At 39.8% G+C, this 27,674-nt stretch overlaps 1 protein-coding gene across 1 annotated transcript in view; it reads left to right on the top strand.

Annotated features, from left to right (window-relative positions):
* Window positions 1–395: 395 nt before the first annotated feature.
* The window catches only part of zbtb20 (zinc finger and BTB domain containing 20), a 51,497-nt gene continuing 24,218 nt past the window's right edge, over window positions 396–27,674 (top strand). The window contains exon 1 of the mRNA XM_084074798.1: window positions 396–584. The gene's annotated coding sequence lies outside the window, so the exon portion shown is untranslated. The remainder of the gene's footprint in view (window positions 585–27,674) is intronic.

Below are 27,674 nucleotides of genomic sequence, written 5' to 3'. Positions count from 1 at the left end.
AGAGAGAGATCCACAATGGAGCGCTCCGCCTGGTCGGGTCGGACAGGACGGGCAGAGAGAGAGAGAGAGAGAGAGAGAGAGAGAGAGAGAGAGAGAGGAGGGTGTGCGAGGTGCGCTGCTACGATTGGGGCATAATAACCATGACCGATTTATTGTGATCCAACCTACAGCCGTCCACAGCCTCCTAAGACACCAGCCACTGTTCCAATCGGAGTTTAAGTGAAAAGGCGTGCCTGGCCCAAAGTATTCGATGTATAGTTAAAAAAAATGGGAGGGCGCACTTGAAATCGAGCGAGTGGTGGCTCCTCTCTCTCTCTCTATCTCTCTCTCTCCCTCGCTCTCTCTCTCCCTCGCTCTCTCTCTCGCTCGCTCTCTCTCTCTCTATGAAGGTAGGCTGCAGCGTGTGTTTATTGATGAGATGAAAGAAAGATGGAAGTGAGAAATGAAACAAAGTAAAAAGGGAACATATTAGAGAACTAAGAGCAGCTTTTTTTTTGTTTTTTTTGGGGGGGATAAACCCGGAGGGTTTGGTTGGAACGACCCGTTACGAAGCCACTATTTCTAAAGAGCTTCTGGAATAGCAGGTAAGAGACATTATTATAAGGGGAAAGTCTCGGGGACGGGGGGGGGTGCTTTATAATATCTTTAAGACTATTAATAAGGCAAGGGGGGGGGGGGCATATTGTATTTCACTGTATAATAATTTTTCATTTTATTTTTTTTAAATCGCAAATTTACTCTTGTTGCTTGTGCGTATGAAATGCAATTGTATTTTAATTTTACAACCGGTTTTCCGACCAAATATTTTAGCCATAGGGCTATACACGGGCATAATCAAAAACTTTATTCTAGGGCAAGGAGGCTTTTAGAAATGCATGACATTTTAATAACGGGAGGACAAAATGGAACAGGTTTTGGGGGACATGGTGTTGCATATATAGAGATTGTCGCTCATTTGGATTTTTTTGACTATATATTACGAGGAAAACGGCGCTATGTCCTGTGGCATGACGCAAGTTGCCCATCTGTCATTCTTCTCAACATGCTGCTTCTATAGTAGCCTGTATAGAGAGGTTCTACCTTCACTTTGAGAGAGAGAGCTAAGCTATAAACTCTTACGAATGTTCTCCCTCCCAAAACTAGCTCCACAAGGCCTATTTCAAGCACCCTAACCGAGCTAAATGATGCTCACTGTGGGGCTGCGTTTGACACGTTAGAGCCCCCTCTGTCTGGAGGAACATCCACTGGACCCCGATGTGCGCTATTTGGCTTTTAGGTCAATTATTATTTGGGGGAAATCAAGGGAGGAAACAGGCTGTTGCAGCTTAATAAAAATCCCCAAAAACATAAAATCTTCGTTATTAAGGGGGCGTATTTACTTTGAACACATTTCAATGGGTTTTAACTTATAAAGGCTACTATAAGTGTATAGTTTGTGAAGAAGAACAGTGTCTCTGAAATGCATCATTCTAACGTCGGGGGCTGTTAACAGCAGACTAGTCTAGCCCCATTGGACTCGGATTAATGAAAATGTGGTGTGGCATTTTGTCAAATGAAGTTACTGTCTGCTTACTAGACATGAGACTAGTAGTGGAAAGACCCAACAATATCTATAAGGCTTTGTACCTTCAGCCCCCTAAAAAAGAGAGACAGGACAACCGCGGCTTATATTCAGTTTCAATGATAAATCAAAACCAGCCAGTAGTGCCATTGTGGTCTATATTTTTTGGTGCCATGTTTTTTTTTTTTACCAAAATGAATGCTTCAGTTTCATTGTCGCAACGTTGCTCGGAGCTGTTATAACGTTAAAACGTTGCAGATGGAGTGGATGTTTTTTTGGCAATAAGGTGGCCTAGATATGGAAGTCGATGATGCTGTGTGGTGTGGGCTATGTACAGTAATTAAAGTTGCACGAAGACTGTCTCCTTTCCCCCGTGTTGTCTGTTGCCTTTTGAGACATTTTGTTCCAAAATATTCCATCTTCCAACTTTAATATGATTATAACCGCTGCTCTCTCCGCATGCACGCTTCCAACCGTTTATACGTGTTACCCATTGGATTTACGCATAACCAGTTGTGGAAAGTTTATGGAAAATGTATTTTGCAATGTTACGTTACTCTTATTACCCGGCAAAAATAAAATATGGCTAAATAGTAGCCAGTTCTCTAACTCCATGACACTCAGACATGTATATCTGATTATAGGGGCCAAACGAGGACACATGCAGAAATGGGACTAAAACATGGCAATCACCTTTTTTAATCTTTTATTTATCCGTCTTTGCCATTTTGAATGGGGGGGGGGGGGGGTATTGTGCGTGCGCGCGTGCCGTGCGTGTGTGTTTGTATGCATGTGTATGAGCTGTGCGCGCGCGTGTGCGTGCGTGCATGAGGGCGCTTCTTTCTTTCACGGCTGGCTAACAGATGTTGCATGTTACCCATGCAGCGCGTCGCTTTGTCCATATAGTCCAGTGGTGATGGAGAAGAAAAAACAAAAATTAACAATTCTTCATTATTATGGGGTCGTTATTGTTACGATCGGCATTAATCACGCAAAAGCTCGTTGTGGAAATATAGTTTACACCATGCATCTTCCACCGGCCTGACAAGTGTAGATATTAAGTGTGTGATGCATGGAGGGGCCACATGGATGGATGGGATGGACCCACCGACCCGGCCCCTCTCCACAGAAGTTTAGGCCGCCTGGCATGGCCCGTCACGGGCTTGCCTGTGTCTGCATGCATGGTCCTATCCTATATATGGAACCATGCACGGTACACTTTCACAGAAAAGCCTGAAGTCTGATGAGATCTGTCTGTGTGTTAAGAAGAAGGTCCGTGCATGCATGCTTGTGTGCGTGCGTGCGTGCGTGCGTGTGTGTGTGTGTGTGTGTGTGTGTGTGTGTGCGTGTGCGTGTGTGTGTGCGTATGCGCGCGGCTGTGCGCTTGAGCGCACCGACGAGCCATGGTTTCGGCAGGCAGGCGCGTCAGGGGTCCACTATATTATAGACAATACTACTTTTTCTTTTTTGTAATATATATATATTTACACATGTATGCGAATATAGTTATGCATATAGTTTACATAACTGCCAAAACAATTTCCCTCTTTGTGCTGCTCAGTAAAATCCTATATAGACACTATAACTCTGAGAGTGAACGAGATTGAACCAAATGGACCCTGTTAAGGGTCCATTTGGTTCAATCTCGTACACTCTCAGAGTTATACAGACCCAAAGGGGGGTCCATGCTGTTTCCATTTGTACACTCTCTGGAGTTACAGACCCCATGCACATAAGGGTCCATTTTGTTTCATGTATATACACTCTCAGAGTTCCAAAACCCTCTGAGGGTCCATTTTCTCTCCATGCATGCAGGGCTCCTCCTTGGCCCAAAATGTGCTCCGTTCCAACATTAGATGTATAGACCATTGGTTCTCAAAGTGGGGTACGGGGACCCCCAGGGTCCTTGGAGGGGATTCCAGGGGGTCCCCAGCAAAATGTGTTAATATGCGTCACAATCATTTTAACCACTTTAACTGCATATTCTATACTTTGGCTATTCAAAAATAGCAGATATATAAGCTTGTAGATCTGCTTTTTTGAAAAACACAACATTTGTGCAAATCTTTGAATATATAATTGTTTTAAGCGAACATTTGTAACTCAAATCTTTGCTTCTGGGGGGGGGGTCCCTGGAACAAAATATTTTGAGACGGGGGTCCGCGGCCAAATACATCTAATTTTTCTCAAAAAGTTTGAGAACCACTGGTATAGACCATGTTGTATAGCATGTATTGAGATGATCATGTGTGTCCTCTCTCAGTGTTGTGGCACCCTTGGATGTGATGCCTTTTCTCTGATATAGTAAAGCGAAGCACCCTGCAAAATATTGATGCGAGAGACCGTTTACTGGCCCTATATCCAATGACATGTTGAGTTATGTATAGGGGGGTCATCAGGGCTATACTGTGAATACAATGCATACAGTGACATCATCACACGTTGGGCTATTGCATGCAGGTTGAATAAAGCATTGGTTCTCAAAGTGGGGTCCGGGGACCCCCAGGGGTCCTTGTGGAGGTTCCAGGGGGTCCCCAGCAAAATATATATATAACATCACAATTATTTTAACCACTTTATCCAAATCTTATACTTTGGCTATTCAAAAATAGCAGGTATACAAGCTCACAGCTTCTTTTTTTTCATTTTTTATTAAATATCAATTTTATTTACCTAACTCCTCTCTTATGTGGGTCCCTGGCACAAAACATTTTCAGATAGGGGGTCCGCAGCCAAATACATATCCATTTGGGGGTCCTTGACATGAAAAGGTTTGAGAACCACTCGAATAAAGGGCAAATCTTGCCTCATTTGAACCCTATATTCTTTTATTGACTTTCTTTTATCAAATATAGGATAATAGCACTGGTGTGTGTATATGGTAGAGTGAATTGAGGCAATGATTGATGCCCACCATGCGGGCATATATATTGATGCTATATTGATTATTGTGATATGAGATTAGATATTATTGTCTGGGATTTTTTGGAAGCTTGTTGTATAGTTATATTTTCAAAGATTCTTTGAAAATCTTTGAAAGATTGCCTCAGTTACTACCATTATGTATATATAGTGACTGAGGCAATGATTGATGCCTGCCATGGCCATAGGGTAATATATTGATGCAATATTGATTATTGTGTCATGAGATTAGATATTATTGTCTGGGATTTTTGGAAGCTTGTTGTGTAGTTATATTTTCAAAGATTCTTTGAAAATTTTTGTAAGATTGCCTCGGTCACTGCCATTATGTATATGGTAGTGACTGAGGCAATGATTGATGCCTGGCATGGGCATGGGCAATATATTGATGCCATATATTGATCATTGTGATATGAGATTAGATATTACTGTCTGGGATTTTTGGAAGCTCGTTGTGTAGTTATATTTTCAAATATTCTTTGAAATATTGCCTCAGTCACTGCCATTATATGTATATGGTAGTGACTGAGGCAATGATTGATGCCAGCCATGGGCATGGGGTCATATATTGATGCCATATATTGATTATTGTGATACGAGATTAGATATTACTGTCTGGGATCTTTTGGATCTGGTAATATCGGTGATCATATCATAGGTGTTGTCTTCTCCTGGTTTTTTAAAGGCTGCACTGCAGTAAAGTGATGTAATTTTGTGAAATTACATGACTGTAGCGGTTCTATTATTATTTGCCTTTGTGCACGCTTGGTTATTAGATATAGTTATTGATGATTATTTATCAACAGTATAATTGTGTAAATATATATATTTTTTGGGGGGCGAAAGCACCAATAGTTATGGCCACAATATCGTCACACAATATAGATATTGAGGTATTTGGTCATAACAAGATTGTGACATTTGGTTTTGTACATATAAGCCCTAATGCCATGCTGTTAACACATTCAAACCGGGAACGCATCTGTGTAACCACTTTATGCATATTTTATACTTTGGCTATTCAAAAATAGCAGATCTACAAGCTCATAGCGCGGCACCAAGTGCCGCGCTATGAGCTTGTAGATCTGCTATTTTTGAAAAATCTTGTCCAAGGGAAAAAAACGTTTTTCAGAAAACTGTTAGGATTTAAAGACATTTGTAGAATCCCCCAGAAGCAGAGATTTAAGTTACAAATGTTTGCAATAAAAACATATACATATTCAAAGATTTGCACAAATCTTGAAGATTTTTCAAAAATAGCAGATCTACACGCTACAAGCGTGTAGATCTGCTATTTTTGAACAGCCAAAAGAAATCTGAAAAATGACACAGATTATTTCCCGGTCTAAGCGGGTTAAACACCACTGCTTTGATCACACACATAGAGAGTGTGTGTGTATATCGGGCAAAACGGGGAGACAGCCATTTACTAAGAACCCGGGGTACACTTGTAGTATCAGGTGCCGGGGACGAGCTCTCCGTGATACCAACCACTAATGAGCATTTATATGAATATATTCCCCGTTGCATTAATATTCATAATGTTGGAGCCTTAGCCATTTGCCCTCTTTCTGTGTGAATGTGAGAGACCCGCCCCCAGTTTATGAATATTTATGAACTCGTCTCTCCCCAGACCAAGGGGACTCATTAATATATGAAGGAGACTTAGCAGTTTGTGGAGACCTTCTCGATTTGTGACTTCACCTTTTTTTAAATAAGGGAAGAAGAGGGAGGAATGTTGGGAGAGATATTCAAGTCCTCTCCTACACGACTCCACCCAACAATCTGTCCAGTTTTTTGTGTGTGTGTGTGTGTGTGTGTTTTTTTCTTCCCGCCCTCCCTGCCTAATCAAAGCTCCTTCACTTGTCTAAATAATGCCAGCAGTTCTCAGCCTGTCTTTGAGAAGCACTGAACTATGGGATAGCATAGATTACCCCTTATATCCACATGCGTCACAACAACAATACATTTGACATTTTAGTTTTTTTTTCTTCATGACAAATACGCTTTCCTAAGTCGTATTGAAAATAAATAAATAAATAAATAAATAAATAAATAAATAAATAAATAAATAAATAAATAAATAAATAAATAAATAAATAAATAAATAAATAAATATCGCTGCTAATCCCACACCATCGCCAGGGGATGCCGTGCATGTGAGTTGTTTTTTTAAAATATGAAAAAAAGGGATTAGCCATATGAACCCTATACACTCCGTTGACCTGGAAGTCCCCCAGGGGTCTATGCCAGGCCCCGTTCTTTTTTTCCCCCCTCTAGAGTAAATCTCTCTGCCGAAAATCTACAAGATCCCAACGTTGTATTAAAGCTTGTAGATCTGACTGCTATTTTCACCCGAAAGTTTGCCGCAGAATAGGGACGCTAGGGTTAGACAGACAGACAGACAGACAGACAGACAGACAGACAGACAGACATGTCATGTGATTAAATGGATTTACTTGCAACACTACAACCATTTTGTAGTGTCTGTCCATGCCAGTTTTTACCATGCACGATTGGAACCAGACCAATACAATATCGGTAATTATGCAGCCGATTTTTTTCCCAACCACTTTAAACCGGAAACCCCTATATTGGGCATGTCATTATAGGAGAAAAGGTTCAGACAAGGTTTTATTTATTTATTTTAATAGCAGATCTTCACACTTTGAGACACGCTGTGAGCTTGTAGATCGGCTATTTTAGAATTTTCTATTTTTAAAAAAATATATAATTTTGCACTTTTTTTTAACAACAAAATTGTTCAAAACATCAGTAATACGTGGTCTAAGGCATTGGTTCTCAAAGTGGGGTCCGGGGACCCCCAGGAGTCCTTGTGGGAGTACCAGGGGGTCCCCAGCAATTTCTTTTTAGCTAGCGTCACAATAATTTCACCACTCCATCCATATTTTATACTTTGGCTATATATATACATTCTTTTGACTCAAATCTTTGCTTTTGGGGGTCCCTGGCACAAAGCAAATTCAGATGGGGCTCCATGGCTCCAATGAATATCAATTTGGGCACAAGTTTGAGAACCACTGGTATAGGGACTCTCTGAAATCGGACCCCCACAAAAAAAAACCTGGCATGCGGGTCATGGCCTCTGGTCATGATATGTCCACATCGTTTTATTTGAAAACATACAGTACAGGATACACTGATTCCTCCTCTGACTCTCTCAACACGCCACGCTGTCTTTCTTGACAAAAAAATGTCAAACCTGATTGCTGACGTTTCAGTCATGCTCTGACGAACGTCTGTTGACTTTAACGTCAGCGATACATTCAGAGAATGTGCCAGAAGAAAAGCACGCAGGAGTCCAGTCCATACAATATACTGTTGACTTTATTATTCCTCCCAGCAGCCCGAGAGTTGCTGAAGTGCTCGCTATAGCGTGTGTAAACATTTATTTTTTTACTATTGATTTATTTTTACTCTGAAGTGAAAATATATAAAATAATAGTAATAAAAGAAAACGGTGCCAAGTTTTTTCAGCGGCCCTGATCAGTGTGCACCCATTGACTTTTTCATCCATTATGAAATTATTAAGTTAAGTGTTTCAAAAAGTATAGTAAAAATATATGAAGAGAAAAGTGCCGTGCACTTTAACTTTTACAACTTGTCACACATTGGGAGCTGATTATCCCATTAACACCTGAGACCCGATTCTACAAAATGTCAGTTTTTTGAAAGAAAAACCTATGTTGCTATCAGTGGTTCTCAAACTCTTTCATGTCAAGGACCCCCAAAATGATATGCATTTGGCCACGGACCCCCATCTCAAAATGTTTTGTTTGATTTTCAATTTTTTCGATTTTTCAAAAATAGCAGATATACAAGCTCGTAGCGCGGCACTCGGTGCCGCGCTATGAGCTTGTATATCTGCTATTTTTGAATAGCCAAAGTGTAAAATAATGCTTTTTAGCTAAAAATCCAAAAATGACACAGATGCGTTCCAGGCCTTAATGGGTTATACAAGGCTATTAAGACTAAACTAAAATATGATGCTGCAGGTAAACAGACGTAGGCTTATGTTATGAATGCAAATTAGGTTAATATAGAGTTCTGTTAAACACCAATTATCCAGTCAGACCACCTGTAGGCCAGCTACTACGAGACGCTAAGAAAAACCTAAAGGAACACCGGCAATTCTGAGCCTGTAAGTCCCATTGTTCTGATATATGAGGAGATTATGTATACAGTAGTGTGGCAAAAATGTATTTGGTATGTGTGTTTCTCTGCAAGATGCGGAAATGCCCGCGTCATTGCAGGTACAGAATGTACGTGATTTCTGCCACACTATCTCACATTAAAACAATGGGACTTACCGTAGATTCAAAATCATCAAAGTTTTCCTTTAACCAAAGGGAGAATGAAAAGTTTTAATTCATAACAATGTTCATTTGCCACAGTGCTTTTTAAATGTTGCTTCAGTACGCTTTCCCCTTTATTTCTGAATCCAAGTAACTCTAACCTTAGAAAACTACACGAGAAAAAACATAGCTAGCATATGATGCCATAAATGAACGATAAGCCACCCTTTGAAGAATATAACATAACAAAATTGAGTGGAAAAACTTGCAATTAGGTCCTCCTGAGCAGATTTATTGTGGCCATAATAGTTCAGCAAGTCCAGTAATGACATCAATAATATTCAAATAACGTGCTGCTTTCTGTACAATAGTAATTGAGCTAGTCACGTATTTATTTTAATTTCATTTAGTTTGGCACTTTACAGATCAACAGGTTCACACAAAGAACCGCTTTCTCTCACGTGCAGTACAGCCTGCAGTACCTCTGCTTACCCCTAGGGGTACACTTACCCCCATTTTGACTACTTTAGCAGATTCAAAGGTGTGTGAGGATTGGAACAATGTGGGTCCACTGAAGCGCTTCTCGCATCACTTTGGCACAACCTTGCATTGTACAGCTATACTTACTTGGGTCATGATGTTATGGGTCCAAACATTCATCATCTTTATCTGAGTGCGAAGCAGCGATTCCATTCACTCACTGTGTGAGGAAAAAAAAAGGTCTCAAAATCTCACTTTTAGCACATAAACCAATGCAACCAAGGATGATTCTACTTACCTATATACTGTTTAAGTCCTGCTGGTACATAAAAACGTGCAGAGAGTGTGATTTCGTGACCTTTTTTTTGCCATAGAATGAGAGTGAATGGAATCACATATTTGACTGAGCACCGAAGCCAACAGTTAACCACTTAAAGGAGTAGTTCACCCCAAAAAAACGACACATTTTCTATCAATTACAAGCCTTGAATTCACAATTGTTATGTTTTTTTTGCCTTTGTCGCTTTCCTAAGCCAATAATTTGATGACCGGCGGAGACTATTGGCTTAGGAATGCGACAAAAACATTTTTTTGTAAAACATTTAACGTTCTGAAATTTTGGGAATTCTATAAAAAAAAAAATCTAATTATAACGACAAAAAGAGGGACGCCAGGTTGAAAGTGCTTAAAGATGATCGGATAATATTTGTACTGACAGTAGTATATCACGGCCCCAAGTTCAACAGCGCTTTAAGAGGCATTTTTATCACCGCATAATGGAGATAAATCAATATCATTAGCCACTTTGTTGGTTTTTCCCTCCAAAATGTCACCCTGGTTGGTGGTTGGTAAGTGCACGGCTTGCACAGTAAAATGGAGCCTTTAACGAGTGCATTGCATCTTTAACACTCGCAGAGTGAGACGGAACGCAGAGCAGATCTTTGTTGTGTATATCATCTTCTGGAGATGAGTTAATTTAACACTCTAAAGATACCAGTAGTACCGGCGCAAACGTTAGCAAAACATTTTTGAAAATGTAACCCAGTTTTTTAAGCTTTCTGATGTGTCATCAAGTGTTTTCTTGTTGTTTTCCCACCGTTTTCTAACTAATTGGAAGTACACAGTAAAACATCTTCAGGGTTTGATTTCCCCCCCGCACGTACGTGCAACTCTGAGAGCGTACGAAATGCAACCATATGGACCCGTACGGTACGGGGTAACCGGTGCCATTTTGGTTACATTCGTTCACTGTGAGAGTTAGATTAACCCATTGAGACTTTCAGTATTCTGAAAGAAAATTATGTTGCTATATCAGTGGTTCTCAAACCTTTTCATGTCAAGGACCCCATCTCAAAATATCTAGTTTCAGGGACCCCAAGAGGAAGCAAAGATTTGAGTTGAAAATGTTCACTTTAAAACAATATGTATTCAAAGATTTGCACACTTTCACGATTTTTCAAAAAAACAGCAGATCTACAAGCTCGTAGCGCGGCACTCGGTGCCGCGATATGAGCTTGTAGATCTGCTATTTTTGAATAGCCAAAGTGCAAAATAATGCTTTTTAGCTCTCTTAATGGGTCAACACTGAGGATTTTGTGCGTATACAGTATAGAAGCATGCATGACCCCAGGACCAAGATACTCAGCACCCTAACTAACTAACTAAACACCCTTTACGGTTCAATTCTTACACTCTCAGACACGTATTTTCCTGTCTACTGTAGGAGGGACTGAGGGGGTTCGGGCCCCTCTCTCTCTCTCTCTCTCTTGTAAAATGAACGCTCGTTCCATAATTCAGTCAGAAAACGACGGTCTATCTCTCTCTCTCTTGTTGTTGGCCAAAACAAATCGGTCAGGGTGACCCGCGGTGTTGTGAGTGACGCCGTCACAAACCATAGAGTGTGCACGTAAGAGCACACACACACACACACACACACACACGTGTGCGCGCGCGCGCTCGCACGTGGCTCCTAGATGCACCTTGGAATAAAAAGGGGAGGCCGGATGCTTCAGAATGGTATAAAAGCGCGAGGGATCAAGCGGTCACAGACACTGTACCCGGGCCGCTTCCCTCTAATTGTACCCAACCACTTTAGATGACTGTTTTCATCTGGCGGAATAAACATCCTGTGTTCCACTGTGTGTGTGTGTGTGTGTGTGTGTGTGTGTGTGTGTGTGTGTGTGTGTGTGTGTGTGTGTGTGTGCGCTGGATAATGTACATAATATGAGGTATGTTGTTGTGTTGTCTGCTGTGTGTGCTGACCAGTTTAACAACGTACGTACGGCGGGCGAGACAAAGTGCGGCAGCCGAAAAAAAACAGCTAAGCAAATAGAGGCGGGGTCGGGCTTGCTCTTCAGTCGTGTGACAGAACCTGGCAGATTAAACAGATTAAAAAAGATTTATTTAAACTGAAATGTTATATGTGCGTCGTACATATTTTGTTTATTTTTTTTGAAGGAAAGGCGTGGTGGAAATGCTTGTATACCTGTATACCTGTAGCATAGTTCTTCTTACAGTGTCTGGGTATGAAAAAAAGCACTCCCAATACATCAATCTTCTCACGGAGCTAACATCAAGGTGTGTTTTTTTAACTTAACAACTTCACGGGTGTTTTGAAGTTCTCAGTCACACCAAAGTGACAGCTTATCCCACTATCACAGCCTAATGAAAGCCTTTGTGTTTGGGAACGTTATGGTGAGCTGTTATGAACTCTTGAAAAGCTTTAAGAATATGTAACAAACTATAGCTGGTGTTAAGCCCCCCCCCTAATCCCTAATGAGAAAATTTTGACTATTTTTGGTCGGACGCCATAATAGATCATAAGAAGAGAGAATAGAATCACACACCGCTCGCATCAAATGAATTAACCCATTGAGACCTGAAGCCGATTCTACACGTCTCCTAAATCTCGACAGTATTCTGAAAAACCTATGTTTCTATATCAGTGGCTCTCAAACTTTTTCATGTCAAGGACCCCCAAAATGATATGTATTTGGCCGCGGACCCCATCAAAATATGTTGTTCCAGGGACCCCCCAGAAGCAACGATTTGAGTAAAAAAATGTTCGCTTTAAAAATATATATATTCAAAGATTTGCACACATTTTCACGATTTTTCAAAAATAGCAGATCTACAAGCTCGTAGCGCGGCACTCGGTGCCGCGCTATGAGCTTGTATATCTGCTATTTTTTAATAGCCCAAAGTGTAAAATAATGCTTTTTTAGCTCAAATCTAAAAATTACACAGTTCCAGGTCTTAATGGGTTAAAATACAATTGATTCACAAGTTTACCTTCATCTTATAGGGTTTCTCACCATAGTTTGATTATCGAGTTGCAGAGTATATAAATACATTCCTCTAACGTTAGAACGACTCTCTCTAAACAATGTAAAATGTCCGTTTGTATGAAAATGCATTTTCATAGCTAAGCACTCAGGCTCTGTTGTTGTGTGAAGCAAGTGAATTCTTTTCAGTCGTGAAGCGCTGTTCTTTGTTAACCAAATTGCATTTGGATCATGTTTCACACTCATCCAAATGACATGTTTTACATCTTAGAAAAATAATAGCACCACACCACCATTACAAATCATTGTAAAGGCAACGTTCAATTGAAGACGGTCTGGTTCTGCATATGACAACAATGTAGGGACATGTGTAGAGAGGATTGAAGTGATTTGACTTACTGAGTGCAATGATTGTCATTGTGCAAAATGACAATGACTCACACACGTACAGTACGTACTTCACTGTACTTCACAAACTAAGCAGTTACCAGTTTACTAGATCTATAAACATACAGAACGACTGTACCTATAGTGCCTGCCTGCCTGCCTGCCTGCACACACACACACACACACACACACACACACACACACACACACACACACACACACACACACACACACACACACACACACACACACACACACACACACACACACACACACACACACACACACACACACACCAAATCAAAAACAAAGAGTTGTAGGACCATGACAATAGATTGCTATAACTGATCATTTGTTTCCATTGCCTGTGCTGCTGAAAATGCTAACAAACTGTTGTTTCATGTTTGTATGTAGTGTGTTGATGTTAAAATGTATTTTCATAGCCAGGGGCTGGGAACCTTTAGCTTTTCCAGAGCCCAGTTTTCCCCCAGTATATTTCCATACGTGTGTGTGACGTGTGTGTGTGTGTGTGTGTGTGTGTGTGTGTGTGTGTGTGTGTGTGTGTGTGTGTGTGTGTGTGTGTGTGTGTGTGTGTGTGTGTGTGTGTGTGTATATATATATATATAGATATTTATATAGATATAAATATATATACACATATATATATAGAGAGAGAGATATATAGATATATAGATATATAGATACACACACAGAGTATATATCAGATGATGTGTATAACACTGGTTGCCATGTCTCTTCCTTCCTTTTCAAACCTCCCGTAAACTTTTCAACTAAAACGCGAGGGAAACGTTTAATTTGTGGGTAAATAAAAAAAAAGCCCTAACGCGTCTTTTTCTTTGCTTTATTTCCCCCTCTCTCTCTTCTTTCTTTCTTTCTCTTTAATCACAAACACGCAGCAGGGCCGAGGCATTCGACTGATGTGAAAAATGTATCTTGGATTCTAATAGCGAAGTTGTATGTTTGCCAAGGTGCATGTGTGTCCTCAGCTAACCCCGGCTACCCATATGGTTTCCTACAAGTCACTGTGAGCTCAGAGCCCAGTTAGGAGGGAGGGGAGAAAACTATCTGGAGGAACATTTACAACACAAAAAAAACAAAACAAAACTAGAAAAAAAAAGACGGAGACTTTTTCACGGACGGAGACTTTTTCACGTTAACTTTTTTTTTTCTTTGGGATTATTATCAGGAATTATAACTTTTTTTTTTATGGTGTGTGTAATCTCTGCTTACACCTTGGCTCCAGGAGGAGTTTCTAAAGCCCTCTCTCCATGCCGGTAAACATCAGTAATGTGAGCCAAAAAAGAAAAAGGAAAAAAAAAAACGTTAACACACAGTGCATAGTCTCATTCAAAACACACACACACACACACACACACACACACACACACACACACACACACACACAGTGACGACAGTGTGTTGTAGGCCTTCTGTTGTTTGAGAGAGCTAAACTTATTATCTACACAATTAGTATTTGTGTTATAAAGCACCCGTTGACCCACAAAAGTAAAGACCTTTAAAGACTGACAAACACTTCCACACAACTTTATTATTTGAAGCCCTTATTTGAAACTTTCATTTAATGAATACATTTAATTTTGTCCATTCTGTATGGTAGAGTATGTTAATACAATGTTACTTATAAGATTGGGGTGGTTGTATTTTTGTCTCCCTGCTCTTCTATTGAGACATTTAGATCAGTGGTTCTCAAACTTTTTCAGGTCAAGGACCCCTAAATGAATGTGTATTTGGCCGCGGACCCCTATCTGAAAAGATTTTGTGCCAAGGACCCCCATCCAAGATTAAAGTTAAAAATTAAAAAAATATTCAAACATTTTCAAAGAATGTCAAGATTTTTTTTTAAATAGCTGATGTATGTAAGGCCCTGGTGGTCCCCGGAACCCACTTTGAGAACCCCTGCATTAGACCACGGACCACCATAACTCTGAGAGTGTACAAATGGGTCCATTTGGTTCCATTTGTACACTCTCAGAGTTACAGCAACATGAGGTTCCATTTGGTTCCTAACTATCCAACATTTATCTGGGTACCCCCTGGAACCCGCTCAAGGACCCCTGGGGGTCCCCGTACCCCACTTTGAGAACCATGGATTTAGATCATGTCAAAGGTCATGTCTCATCTAGACACAGGATCTGACACGGATTTTGACCTGATGTTCAAGATTCAATTTATCCCCTGAGCAAGCAGGTCGGCTCTATTAGCTCAACGGTAAAGAAATAAATAAAATAAAAAGTACCTGCTCAGGAAACCGGGTTCAAATCCGGGGTAGAAGAGGAAAGTTACATTTAAGCCACATATACTTTGTTGGGTCGACGAAACATGTAGATCTGCTGTTTTTTTTTGCTATTTTTCTTTTGTAATGTTATTTTTACATTTTGTTTAAAACGTTTGAAAAGGTTGAAGCCTATAATGACATACCCAAAGCAAAGGACGCCATGGGGTTAAGGTGGTTAACTGAATATATGCCGTTATTCTCATAAACATAGCCCTGGCTGCCTGTAATCACCAGCTGATAGTTTTATGTGCGTGTCAAAATGATCGTTTTTTTATTGGCGGAAAAAGAAAACAATATTTTCTGATACTTGTCTGCTTTTAAAGTGACTACGATCATAAACCGATTTTCAGAATATTATACCCTTGACGGAAGAAGAGCGGTGATGTTTTTCAGCACGCTGTTAGTATAGTGGTGTTAACAAGTTGGCAGCTAAAACGTTTTTGTGTAGAAATGTAGAGATGTAGCAAGATTGTTGAGTTGCATTAGTGGCCCCGGTTACTTGGAACGTAACAAAAGAACACACACACGCACACACGCACACGCACGCACGCACGCACGCACGCACGCACACACACACACACACACACACACACACACACACACACACACACACACACACACACACACACACACACACACACACACACACACACACACACACACACACACACACACACACACACACACACACACACACACACACACACACACACACAGAGAGGAGGTCAGCCATACTAGTATAGAGGAGATCCACCCCAAGGTCGGTACAGACAAATACAAGCATACGTACGCTGTAGTGTCAATATGCATTTAATTTCCTATTTAACAGTAGAGAGGCTTCTCAGAGCATTAGCAAATATCGCTGCATTTGAATGCTAGACTTGTAAAATGTACATTCATAGACCTAATATTACACAGAAGTAGCAGAAGTACTTCTGTCAATACAGCAGCTTTGGTCCACTCATGATGTAATCGCTGTGCAATTCCATTGTGCTATACCTGTACGGTCACCTCTTCAAAACCTCTCAGCTTTATTTCCATATAATTATATCGTTGCTGTCGGGCAGAAACTATATTTGAACCTTTTGTGTTTTTTCTTTATTTTCTTTATTTAAAAAATACATAATTTGGCCTTTATTTGTATACTTCTTACAGTAGAGACAGACAGGAAACAGGGAGAGAGAGATGGGGAGAGACATGCAGCAAAAGATCGTCGGGAACGGGACTCGAACCCGCGACGCGCCGTCAGGCTACTTTGGAGCCTATAGGTGGCCGGACCGCTACGCCAGCAGTCTGGGCCGAAGGTCCTGTACATGATCATATACTACGGCGTCAGACAAATGCATGAAGTAGCAGAACTTCTGTCTATCTGCTTTACTTTTGCTGTTTTTTAATTAGAATTCTGAAAAGTAACGGTTTTGGACATCTGAGGTTTCCACCCCGACAGAGACAATATGAAAAAAAAGCAACTGATAGTGTAGTTTAGAATATGGACTAGTATGTATACGTAGATATCAAAAGTAGTCCCTTATCTGTCGCCCTATATCTTTAGACAGGACGGGTGCATGTAGATGTGTTTTCACGCTTGTAAATCTGTCAGGGCTTGTTTGAAGGTGTAGCAAAGGAAGTGGACGTGACGCACGCGTTGATTGCCTCCATAGCACTTCACATGAACCCTGATTCATAACACATTCATAAAGCCTCATTCATAATTTGTCGAGAACGTATAGCCGAACCAGGCTCAGCTGCGATGCAACGCTTTTCTGTGAGCTTTTAGGTCTGCTGTTCTCAACCGTTCTCTCGGCGGGCATAGATTCATATTCACGAGAAACTAAAAAGAAACGTAAAAAAAACCCCACATATAGCAAAAATTGCAGACACAAGATCAAAATCGTGAGCTTACAGTAGCTCTGCAATTGTCGCTGTTTTGGAAAACGGGGACGCCTGGTTGAAAGTGATTATGCTAAACCCTTGGGATAGATTTTTATACTTAAACACATACATTGTGGTCAATGAAATGCTACGCTACTATTGTTGTTACTTGTATGTATGATGTTTTTCATATGCATGCAGTTTTTCCACATACCATGCTGTAGCTATTGCTAGCTTCCTACTTGCCACATTTCGCTAGTGCTGACAGGGACGTGCACAGATAGACTCTAGGTGGTGCTAGAGCACCTGCCCTTTGCCCTCTTGACCAGAAGTGCCCTTTTTTTCCCAGTTTACAGCAGGGGTCTTCAACAGGGGGTCCGGGCCTCAGAGTTACAACAGGGAGTCCGCCAAATCTTTATGTGATATGATTTTTCTTTTTACCATAACCACTCGAAACCTAGCATCCCTTTTTAGAGGAGAACTTTAGCCAAAAATAGCAGATCTACAAGCCCACAACGCCTCGCGCTGCGAGGCGTTGTGGGCTTGTAGATCGGCTATTTTTGGCAAAGAGGTATAGGTGTAGAGTAAACAAAAAAAAGTATAATTTACTTGAGCACCTGCCCCTCAAAATGTCTGTGCACGCCACTGATACTGTAGCTATTGCTGGCTTCCTACTACATTTCGCTAGTACTGTAAGCTTGACTATTCAGTGTAAAAGGACTATATTTAACTAACTGCAGTCGAATATCTTTTCAGACTGGTGCAAGCTACTTGCTTCCTTGTAGCCGCACCGATAGGCTATGCTGTTACGGTCAGCTGGCTTTATTGTAGCTATAGAGTGGACTGTAAAAGGGCACCTCAAGCACTATAACGATAACTACATCGCTCAAACTCAAGTGGCTGGCAAAGTTCACACCACCACAACTATAAGAATACAATGCTGCACGATATACTGTAGTTGTAAAGCCATTATTGTTATAGTTATAGAGATTGGTGTGAACGTCCCTTAAAGTGTGTAAACACTTTCCTTTACATACAGACTCTATTCAGGAATGTTCTTCAGGTGTTATTTAAGGAAGAATAGACCATGAGAGGGAATGCTTGAAATGACAAAATGTAATCGTCATAATGTAAAATGTTAGAGCCCTTTTTCTTCTGGTTCCACTTGTTGATTTACTGGTAACTTACTGAGTCTGTATATTTATGCTGTGATGCCACGTGGTGCAGTGGTGGGAAAAGTAGTCATTCTATATCTAAGTAAAAGTATCAATACTGCAATGTAGAAGTACTTTGTTACAAGTAAAAGTCCGGAATTCAAGTTGAGTAAAAATACAAAAGTATTTGTATCAAAATGTGCTTAAAGTATCAAAAGTAGAAAGTACTCATTATGCAGAATGTCCCTTTTCACAAGTTTTGCTTATAGCAGATCTACAAGCTCACAATGCATCGCATCGCGACGCATGTGAGCTATATATAGCCGATCTACAAGCTTGTGAGCTTGTAGATCAGCTATTTTCAAATGGCCGAAATGTATATAGGGCTGAAGTGGGTAATGTATATGTTTTGTTATAATAATCAAAATCTACAAAGTAACGATGATGGCAAGAGTCACCCATAGTTTTAACCAAACATTGTTATGTTTAGAGTCAGATCAATATATCTGTTTGGCCGACATATAGGCCATTATTAGACTACACTTCAGTTTAAAGTATTCAGCCAATGTGTGCCAATTATACCACTTTAAATATGGCATCCCTATCTCGGGCATGTCATTACAGGTGTCAGGTGCGTTGTGAGCTTTAGATAGGCATTTTAATAGGGATTATAGAGTTCACTTTGCATCTTTTATATTTACTTATTTGCTTAAAGGAGTAGTTCAGAGTAGTAGATCAGAGTAGTACCCAAAATTGCATATTTTCTATCAATTACACACCCCATGGAACATTGAATTCATGGAGATTCTTTTGTTTTTGTCGCATTCCTCCTGAGCCAATAATTTGATGACTGGCGGTCTCTCCCGTAGAAGACTCAAAGGAGACGCTGAGTCTCCTACTGGAAATACACCCGGTCATCAAATTATTGACTTAGGAATGCGACAAAAACTCTCCATGAACTCTCCATAAATTTCTCCATGAATTCAAGGCTTCAACGGGTGTGTAATTGATAGAAAATAATCATTATTTTGGGGGCAAACTACTCCTTTAAGTTACAGAAAGTTTTTCAAATTGACTAGAAAACTTTGCACTTTTTGGACAAAAACATCAGTCAAAACATCGGTAATTGTTGGGCGAGGATTCTCCTAAAATTGGGATCGTATCAGACCCAAAAAATCTAGCATCGTGGGGCGGGCTCTAGCTATGTTGCTATGCTAACCAAAGCCTAGCGTGGTCGTCCGTCATGGGCTATTATCGTACAATGGAGAACTTCAAGGCATTCCTATTGGGAGTTCCAATTCCAACTGTTACAATAATGTTTACTATATGGCTGTCTCCAAGGAAACTTGTCTCTCTCTCTGACTAACCCTCTTCTGCACAATATTACACAGGCTGTATGTGTGTAGCAGTGCTGCTTGCTGACCATACTGTAGAAATTATCTTCTACCTATCTTTACTGCATGAATGAGTTTGCTGTTTTCAGCCAAGACAGAAGATTGTGGTCATGAGTCAAATGACGACGAGGCATTCTGGAATCTTCTTGTATTTTGAGTTGTTCTTTTAGGGGGAGATTATGTTACTGGAATTTCTATCTGTTGACATTATTCCAGTGGTGTAAAGTAACTGAGTACATTTACTCAAGTACTGCACTTTTGAGTACAATTTTGCTTTACTGGAGTATTTCCAATTGTCTATACTTTTACTTCTACTCCACTCCATCTCAGAGGCAAATCTTGCACTTTTTCTCCACTACAATTATTTGAAAACTTTAGTTGCTAGTTACTTTGCAGATATACATTATTACATTATAAAACATACATTAACCACTTTAGGCCTATTTTATACCTATAGGCTATTTGAAAATAGACGATCTACAAGCTCACAACGCGTCGCGATGCGACGCGTTGTGAGCTTGTAGATCTGCTATTTTCAAACATTTTAGTCTTTTACTTTTGGTACTTTAAGTACATTTTGATACCAATACTTTAGTACTTTTACTCAAGTAATTTTTTTTAATTCCGTACTTTTACTTGTAACAGAGGACTTCTACATTGCAGTATTGATACTTTTACTTAAGTAAAAAAGTAAATCCACCACTGCATAATTCCAAATGAATCGTAGTTTAATGGACAAAGCAACTATTCACATATTCGGTTGTACTACATTTGAGGTTGAGCTCAGTTCACGTGAAAAACATAATTAATTGTGGTTGGATATGCCTCTTAGTCTCAACTGTAGTAGAATATATATATAAAACCTCACGAGTCGCGACTTACAGTACTTGTATAAAAAAACCTGACGCACCGTATGCCCTGTTTGATTTTTTTTTTATTGCATTATTGCTATTACAGTATAATAAAAGCGGGGAAGTGCAGAGTTTTCCGTTCACTTTCACCTCTCTTGTGAAATTCTGTGGCTGACTTTCTTGGACGTGTCTTGCAACATAATTCTATGGGTTTCTTTCTTTTTCTTTTTTTTTCAAACGAAGGCCATGTTAAGATTGAAATGTAGAATAGTATAGAGATGGCATGCCAGAGCAGATAAACCATACATAAATGTGGAAGTACAGCTCTTTTTTTTCTAGTGATACTTTGGTCAAACGTGCAAAAGGTTTGACCAAAGTATCGCTAGAATTTCGGCAGTTAAATTAACCCATTAAGACCGGGAAACGCGTCTGTGTAATTTTTTTGATTTCTTTGGGCTCATAGAAAATCAAAAAAGCGCGTAGCGCGGCACCGAGTGCTGCGCTATGAGCTTGTAGATCTGCTTTTTTTTTTTTTTTAATCTTGAACATTTTGTGCAAATCTTTGAATATATATATATTTTTTTTTAAGCGAACATTTGTAACTCAAATCTTATTGCTTCTGGGTGAGTCCCTGGAAGAAAACATGTTACAAATGTTTGCTTTAAGACATATATATTCAAAGATTTGCACACGGTTTCAAGATTTTTTCAAAAATAGCAGATCTACAAGCTACAACCTTTTCATGTCAAGGACCAACCCAAAATGATATGTAGCCTACGGACGTCGGACCCCCATCTCAAAATATTTTGTTCCAGGGACCCCCCAGAAGCAAATATTGGAGTTGAAAATGTATATAGGTACAGTACATTCAAAGATTTGCACAAATTGTCAAGATTTTTTCAAAAATAGCAGATCTACAAGCTTGTGGCGCGGCACTCGGTGCCGCGCCACAAGCTTGTATATCTGCTATTTTTGAATAGCCCAAAATGAATACGACACAGATGCGTTCCTGGACTGAGTGGGTTAAAAGACATACAGCGATAGAGAGATAGATAGCTTCCAGCAGAATGCAGGTCAAGTGGTCGGGTCAAGAGTCTAGGCTCATTAGGAGGAGCTAGAGTTTAGAACGTACACTTAAACCCGTGCAAGTTACATGTAAGAGAACCTGGTGGCTAAAAGCTTGCTGGTTGCCTTGCATATCGTTGCTGCATGTCGGGGACAGAAAACTCTTATCTCCCATATTCTAACTTTTTGTGTATTTTCGTAAATAAAGGCCCCCTTCTTCTTGATCATACTAACAGCGTAACACGAAAGCATCAAAAATAGCAGATCTACAAGCTCAAAATGCATCACATTGCGATATATTTTGAGCTTGTAGAATGTTGTTTGTGAGCTACATTAGAATGTTTTTTTTGCTACATTTATCTTACACTGTGTTATTGAGACGAAGTCAAGCATTAAAGGAATAGTTCACCCCCCAATTTTTTTTTCTTCTATCGATTACTCACCCCTTGGAGACTTGAATTCATGGAGTTTTTTTTTGTTTTTATCGCATTCCTAAGCCAATAATTTGATGACCAGTGGACCGGTACGAAGCGGTTCCGGTTATAGGAGACACAAAGGAGACTCTTTGTGTCTCCTACCGGACAGAACCGCTGCCGGTCATCAAATTATTGTCTTATAGGAATGTGACAAAAACATAAAAAAATATCCATGAATTCAAGTCTCCATGGATAGACTAATCGATAGGAAAAAAAGTCATTTTGGGGTTGAACTATCCCTTTAACGCCCTAATTGATCATGCTAACAGCGTAACACAAAAGCATAAAAAATAACAGATCTACAAGCTCATCACATTGCCATGCATTTTGAGCTTGTAGAACAGATTATTTTTGTCTGACACTGTATTATTGGGACGAAGTCAGGCATTGATACTGGGAACGCATCTGTGTGTCATTTTTAGATTTCTTTGGCTATTCAAAAATAGCAGATCTACAAGCTCGTAGCGCGGCACCGAGTGCCTTGTAGATCTGCTATTTTTGAAAAATTGTGAAAAAATGGTGAATATCTTTGAATACATATATTTTTTTAAGCGTTAGGATTTAGAAACATTTCTTTTTTAATCGGTCTCAGGTCTTAATGGGTTAAAAAAACATCCAATTAATGTTAAGAATATGGAGATAGGAGGTTTGAGCTTGACCTCAACGATACGGGCTCGCCCACGTGGTTGCTGTGGGTCAGCATGACGGTTATAGACGGGTCATAATGTTTAATGAGCTAATGAGATATAGATATATACAAAGTGTATTCCTTCATAGCAGCCTGCCCTGCACAGATATAAATACACACTAAGGAAGTCCCCCTAACTAGCTATACGCTATTTTGTTAAGGCAGATTAAAGCGGGCGTGGCACAATGTAACTTTTTTTTTAATTAATACAATTTTGTCCAATCTATAGGCCTATGGTAGAATATGTTAAAGGATTGGTTCACTGAAAATATGACTTATTTTCTATCAATTACACACCCCATGAAGCCTTGAATTCATTAAGACTTTTTAGTTTTTGTCACATTCCGAAGCCTTCAAAAATGTGATGAGTGGCGGAAAGATGCTAATGTCTCCGGTAGGAGACTCAAATGCAGGTCATTTGAGTCTCCTACCGGAGAGTCCACCGGTCATCACATTATTGACTTAGGAATGCGACAAAAACAACAAAATCTACATGAATTCAAGGCTTTCATGGGGTGTGTAATTGATAGAAAATACGATTGTTTTTGGATGAACTACTCCTTTTAATGTAATATAACTTATACAATTGGGGTGGTTGTATTTTGTCTCTCTGCTCTTCTATTGTGACATTTAAATCGTGTGAAAGGTCACGTCTCACCCTATAGACACAGGATCTGACACGAATGTTTGACCTGACGGTCAAGATTCTATTTATCCCCTGAGCAAGCAGGCACAGGGTCTATTAATTAGCTCAAGGGGAAAAAATGTCAGCACTTACGCCAGGAAACCTGGGTTCAAATCCAGGGTAGAAAAAGGTAAATTACATAGTGCAGCTTTTTTAAGACAGATTAATTATGTTATTAATTCCTTTATGAAATGTTTTTTTTGTGTGTTATTTTATTTCCTGAACGTTGGCAGATGAGGCAATAAGAGCGGTTGTTCTGTGGAATTACGTTGTGGCTCTTGAATTTCCACGTAAACAAGAAATGTGCATGTGTGTGTTGTTGCCTAACGTTGCAAGCTGAGGAAACATGTTGCATCATAAAAAACCTTTTGCAAAGTCCATTTCGTACTTTACACACCATTGTCTCTTTTACAACTTGCATTGTTCACATGCATTTTTTTGTACTGTGCACAATGCTCCCTCACACACGCAACAAACAGGCGGCCACACCTTCTAAAGTACTAAATGGACGAGGAGGACGCTTCATTTAGGGACTGGGTTAACATAGGTTAACGTTGCAAACGGACCGTTTTGTTTTTAAAGGACGGGTTAGTAGTTATAATTATAAATCCTGCTACAGTACGTTCTGACGGAAAGAATCAAGTTTTTTTTCTTCCTCCAATTCCCGAACCAATAAAAAGTGCACGGTCATGCTGGTGCCTTCAGCACCCTCCTCTCAATAGTTGAGCTTGTCTCTGTGCGCCCGCCTGGCCTGCTGCGTGTGACGTGTGCACGCATGTGTCCTCACATGCACACACACACACTCACACAATCACTTTACTCACCATGTGTCCTCACATGCACAGTGCACACACACACACTCACACAATCACTTTACTCACCATGTGTCCTCACATGCACAGTGCACACACACACTCACACAATCACTTTACTCACCACAGCTCTACAAGTGAGAAGCACGACTGAGTGAGTGGGAGCTACTGCAGTCATTCATCATTGATGATAATGATAATAGTAATAGCACTATAGCACTAATAATATTAACAATAATGAAGATAATAATAATAATAATAATAAAAATAATAAAAATAGAATAGAATAGTTTTATTGGCAATTTAAAAAATGCCAATGTGGATTATACACAAAAAGCCATAGCTTGTTTCCATTGTGCTCCACTTTGAGACATAGAACAACACGCAGCAAACTGTAACCAGTGTTGATTGTGTTGACTAAGACTATACTAAGACTAAAAGACAAAAAGACTCATATTTTTGATAGTTAGTCGACTAAGACTAGACTAAGACTAAACAATTTCAGATGACTAAAATAGGACTAAAACTAAATGGTGTGTTATTCAAAAGACTGAGACAAAAAAATCAGAATTTGCACTGGTACAAACCACCATAAAACAAAGACAATGAAATCCTTGTATATAAAGTTATAAACAATACATATACTGTAGGACAAGAGGTACAGTACACTAAGAGAAGAATCCGATGGAATTAACCCATCCTTAACTATTAATACAGCGCCCGGGGAGCAGTTATTATGGGTTAAAATTGTCTTGCTCAGGGACTTTCAGACACATAACATTTTGTAGTTTGAATATCTTTTTTTCCCCCCGAAACAGCCAAAATTGCCGATCTACAAGCTCACAACGTGTCACATCGACATGTGAGCTTGTAGATTGGCTATGTTCACTATAGTTCTGAACATTTCTGAAAATCTTGAATTTGAATCTTGAAATTGAATTTTCTGTAAGAATTTAGAACGTTGATTCGTTAAAAGTGGTCAATAAATATTTCTCATCTTTAAAGCATTATGGTTCTCAAAGTGCGGTCCGGGGCTATTCAAAAATAGTTGATCTACAAGCTCATAGCGAGGCACCGATCGAGTACCGCGCTATGAGTTTGTAGATCTGCTATTTTGGAAAAAAATCCCAGCCACGAAATATTTTTGCAGATGGGGATCCGCACCGCAGACAAATACACATCATTTTGTACCACATTACACGTCGTACACACACAGTTTCAAATCACTGCTTTTTTCGCCTTGACAGATTGACTGGCAAACTCATGCCATGACAAGACATAACAGGTCACTGTCACAACAATAGAATGCAGCCTAAAGTCTGAGCCAGTTCATACCGTAAGTCCCTGCTCCGTTTTATGTTGACTGAAAGCAGTACACAAGTCATATGAGTATACACCTTTTATTAGGGTTATTAATGGCTCGCGATGGGCTGGATAAGGAGGGTGGCTGAAAGGTTTATTTTTTTGGGGTGGGGTTGGAGAGGAGGAATAGCCATACGGTAGCTTTAGGAGAGGAGAGACAGCTTTTGGCTCACCAACTCGAGGTAAAGTGGCCGTTTGGGAGAAAAAAAACGGTAGGTTCCCCGGGTTCGATTCCCCGCGGAGCTCCTCCGACCTGGCTTTGTGTCAAAGTGTCCTTGAGCAAGACACCGAACCCCCCCCCTCTACTACAGTAACTGCTGTTCCGAATACCAACACCAGGATCGTAAAAGGGCTGCCGATACTGCACCTAAAATGCTGGAAGCGGTATCTGGCGAGGATGCCAGTCTGTGCCATTCCGATGCGCCGTGTGATTTATCACATGATGATATTTAATTCACAGGCATCAATTATTTTGTGTTTTGAATGCGTTCAGTTGAAGTTGCACTGCTGTTTTTTATACTCTTACTGTATTATTATTGACATGATTATTTTCATTCAACTTGTAGCTGCACTTTAACAATTACTAATGGAATTTTCTTTTATTCCTAAATCAGTGGTTCTCAAACTTTTTTAATTTCAAGGACACCCGCATAACTCCCGTAAGGGTCCATTTGGCTCCATTTTGTACACTCTCAGAGTTACAGAATTGTAAAGCCTCACAGTTTCCAAAAATAAATCGATGAAACTGAGGCACTGTCTTTTTTTTTCTCCTTTTCAAATGATTTGGTGAGTGCTGTCATGAATGTCTGGATATAGTGTCTTTAGAAATATGTTAGGTTTATCAGTTCCAAAAGAAGTTTTACTCTGGGAAAGGTGAAGGTGAAATCAGATCCATTCATTTGCACTGACCCAAGTTTATATATATATATATTTGTAGGCCAAAGACATTTTTTGTAATGTTCAAGGTTTCTTTATTATTATTACATCTCGTGCGCACATGAGAGTAAATATTTGATGAATACGATGCACATTCTAAAGCGCTTTTTTGGACTGCGGCTCTTTAGAAACGCACACCCCCAAACATTTCAGCATTTAGAGTGTGAGTAAGCCATTTGGATTGGAGAATGGATTGGTTGTTTTTCATAAAGTTTTCGCATTCCTTAATATCACCGGGCATTTTTTTTTTCTTTTTGCTTTGGCCACGATCCTTCTCCCTCTTTAAAAAAAAGAAAGAAAACAATGTCTTTTTCCAGTTGCTATGGACACCTGTGCGCCAAAATGATGAAGTCTTTCATTGTGAAATATTTGCTTCAGGGTTGGAGACACTTTTTCAGACATCACATGAGTAGTCAAATGCTTTTTTTTTTTCTTCCCTTGTGAGAAGCTCTCGTTTATAACAACACAATAGGTTATCCAGTCAGACGAAATATTATTCAGACCATCTTTTTCCTGCACCGTGCCAACATAGCTAGAACACAAACATATGCTCCCAACTTTTAGATGTCTGACGGTTTATTCCTTCTCATTATTATTCCTGTGGAAAAGATGGCACGATTCCAAATAGTGTGCTCTATCATCTATTATCCACATTAACACTGGCATCCAATATTTTGGACAAGTCACACTTTTTTTCCACACAAACACACACACACACACACACACACACACACACACACACACACACACACACACACACACACACACACACACACACACACACACACACACACACACACACACGACAAAGAAGAAAATAGCTATTCTACTAGCTTGTAGATCGTCTATTTGATCGCTATTCCTCCTACTAAAAAGTATTAAAGTATTAAAGTGCTTTTAAGAAACATTCAACTACCCCCAGAGCCCCGGCCTAATAGCATCTGTTAATATAGGTTTGAATATTTGATTTGAATTCATATCTTCCTATTAACTTGGTGTGGTGATAAAATGCAAGACAAAACCTAAATGGCTTTCGGTGTGGTTTTCGTCATGTACTGATTCCCCCGAGTCACTCCATCAGTCAGACAAATATAGCCAGTGGTGGAAGAAGT

Source organism: Gymnoscopelus microlampas, assembly GCF_963454915.1.
Source record: "Gymnoscopelus microlampas genome assembly, chromosome: 12".
NCBI classification, from domain to species: Eukaryota; Metazoa; Chordata; class Actinopteri; order Myctophiformes; family Myctophidae; genus Gymnoscopelus; species Gymnoscopelus microlampas.
The sequence above is the reverse complement of the archived record's forward strand: the minus strand, read 5'-3'. Positions and strand labels throughout refer to the sequence as shown.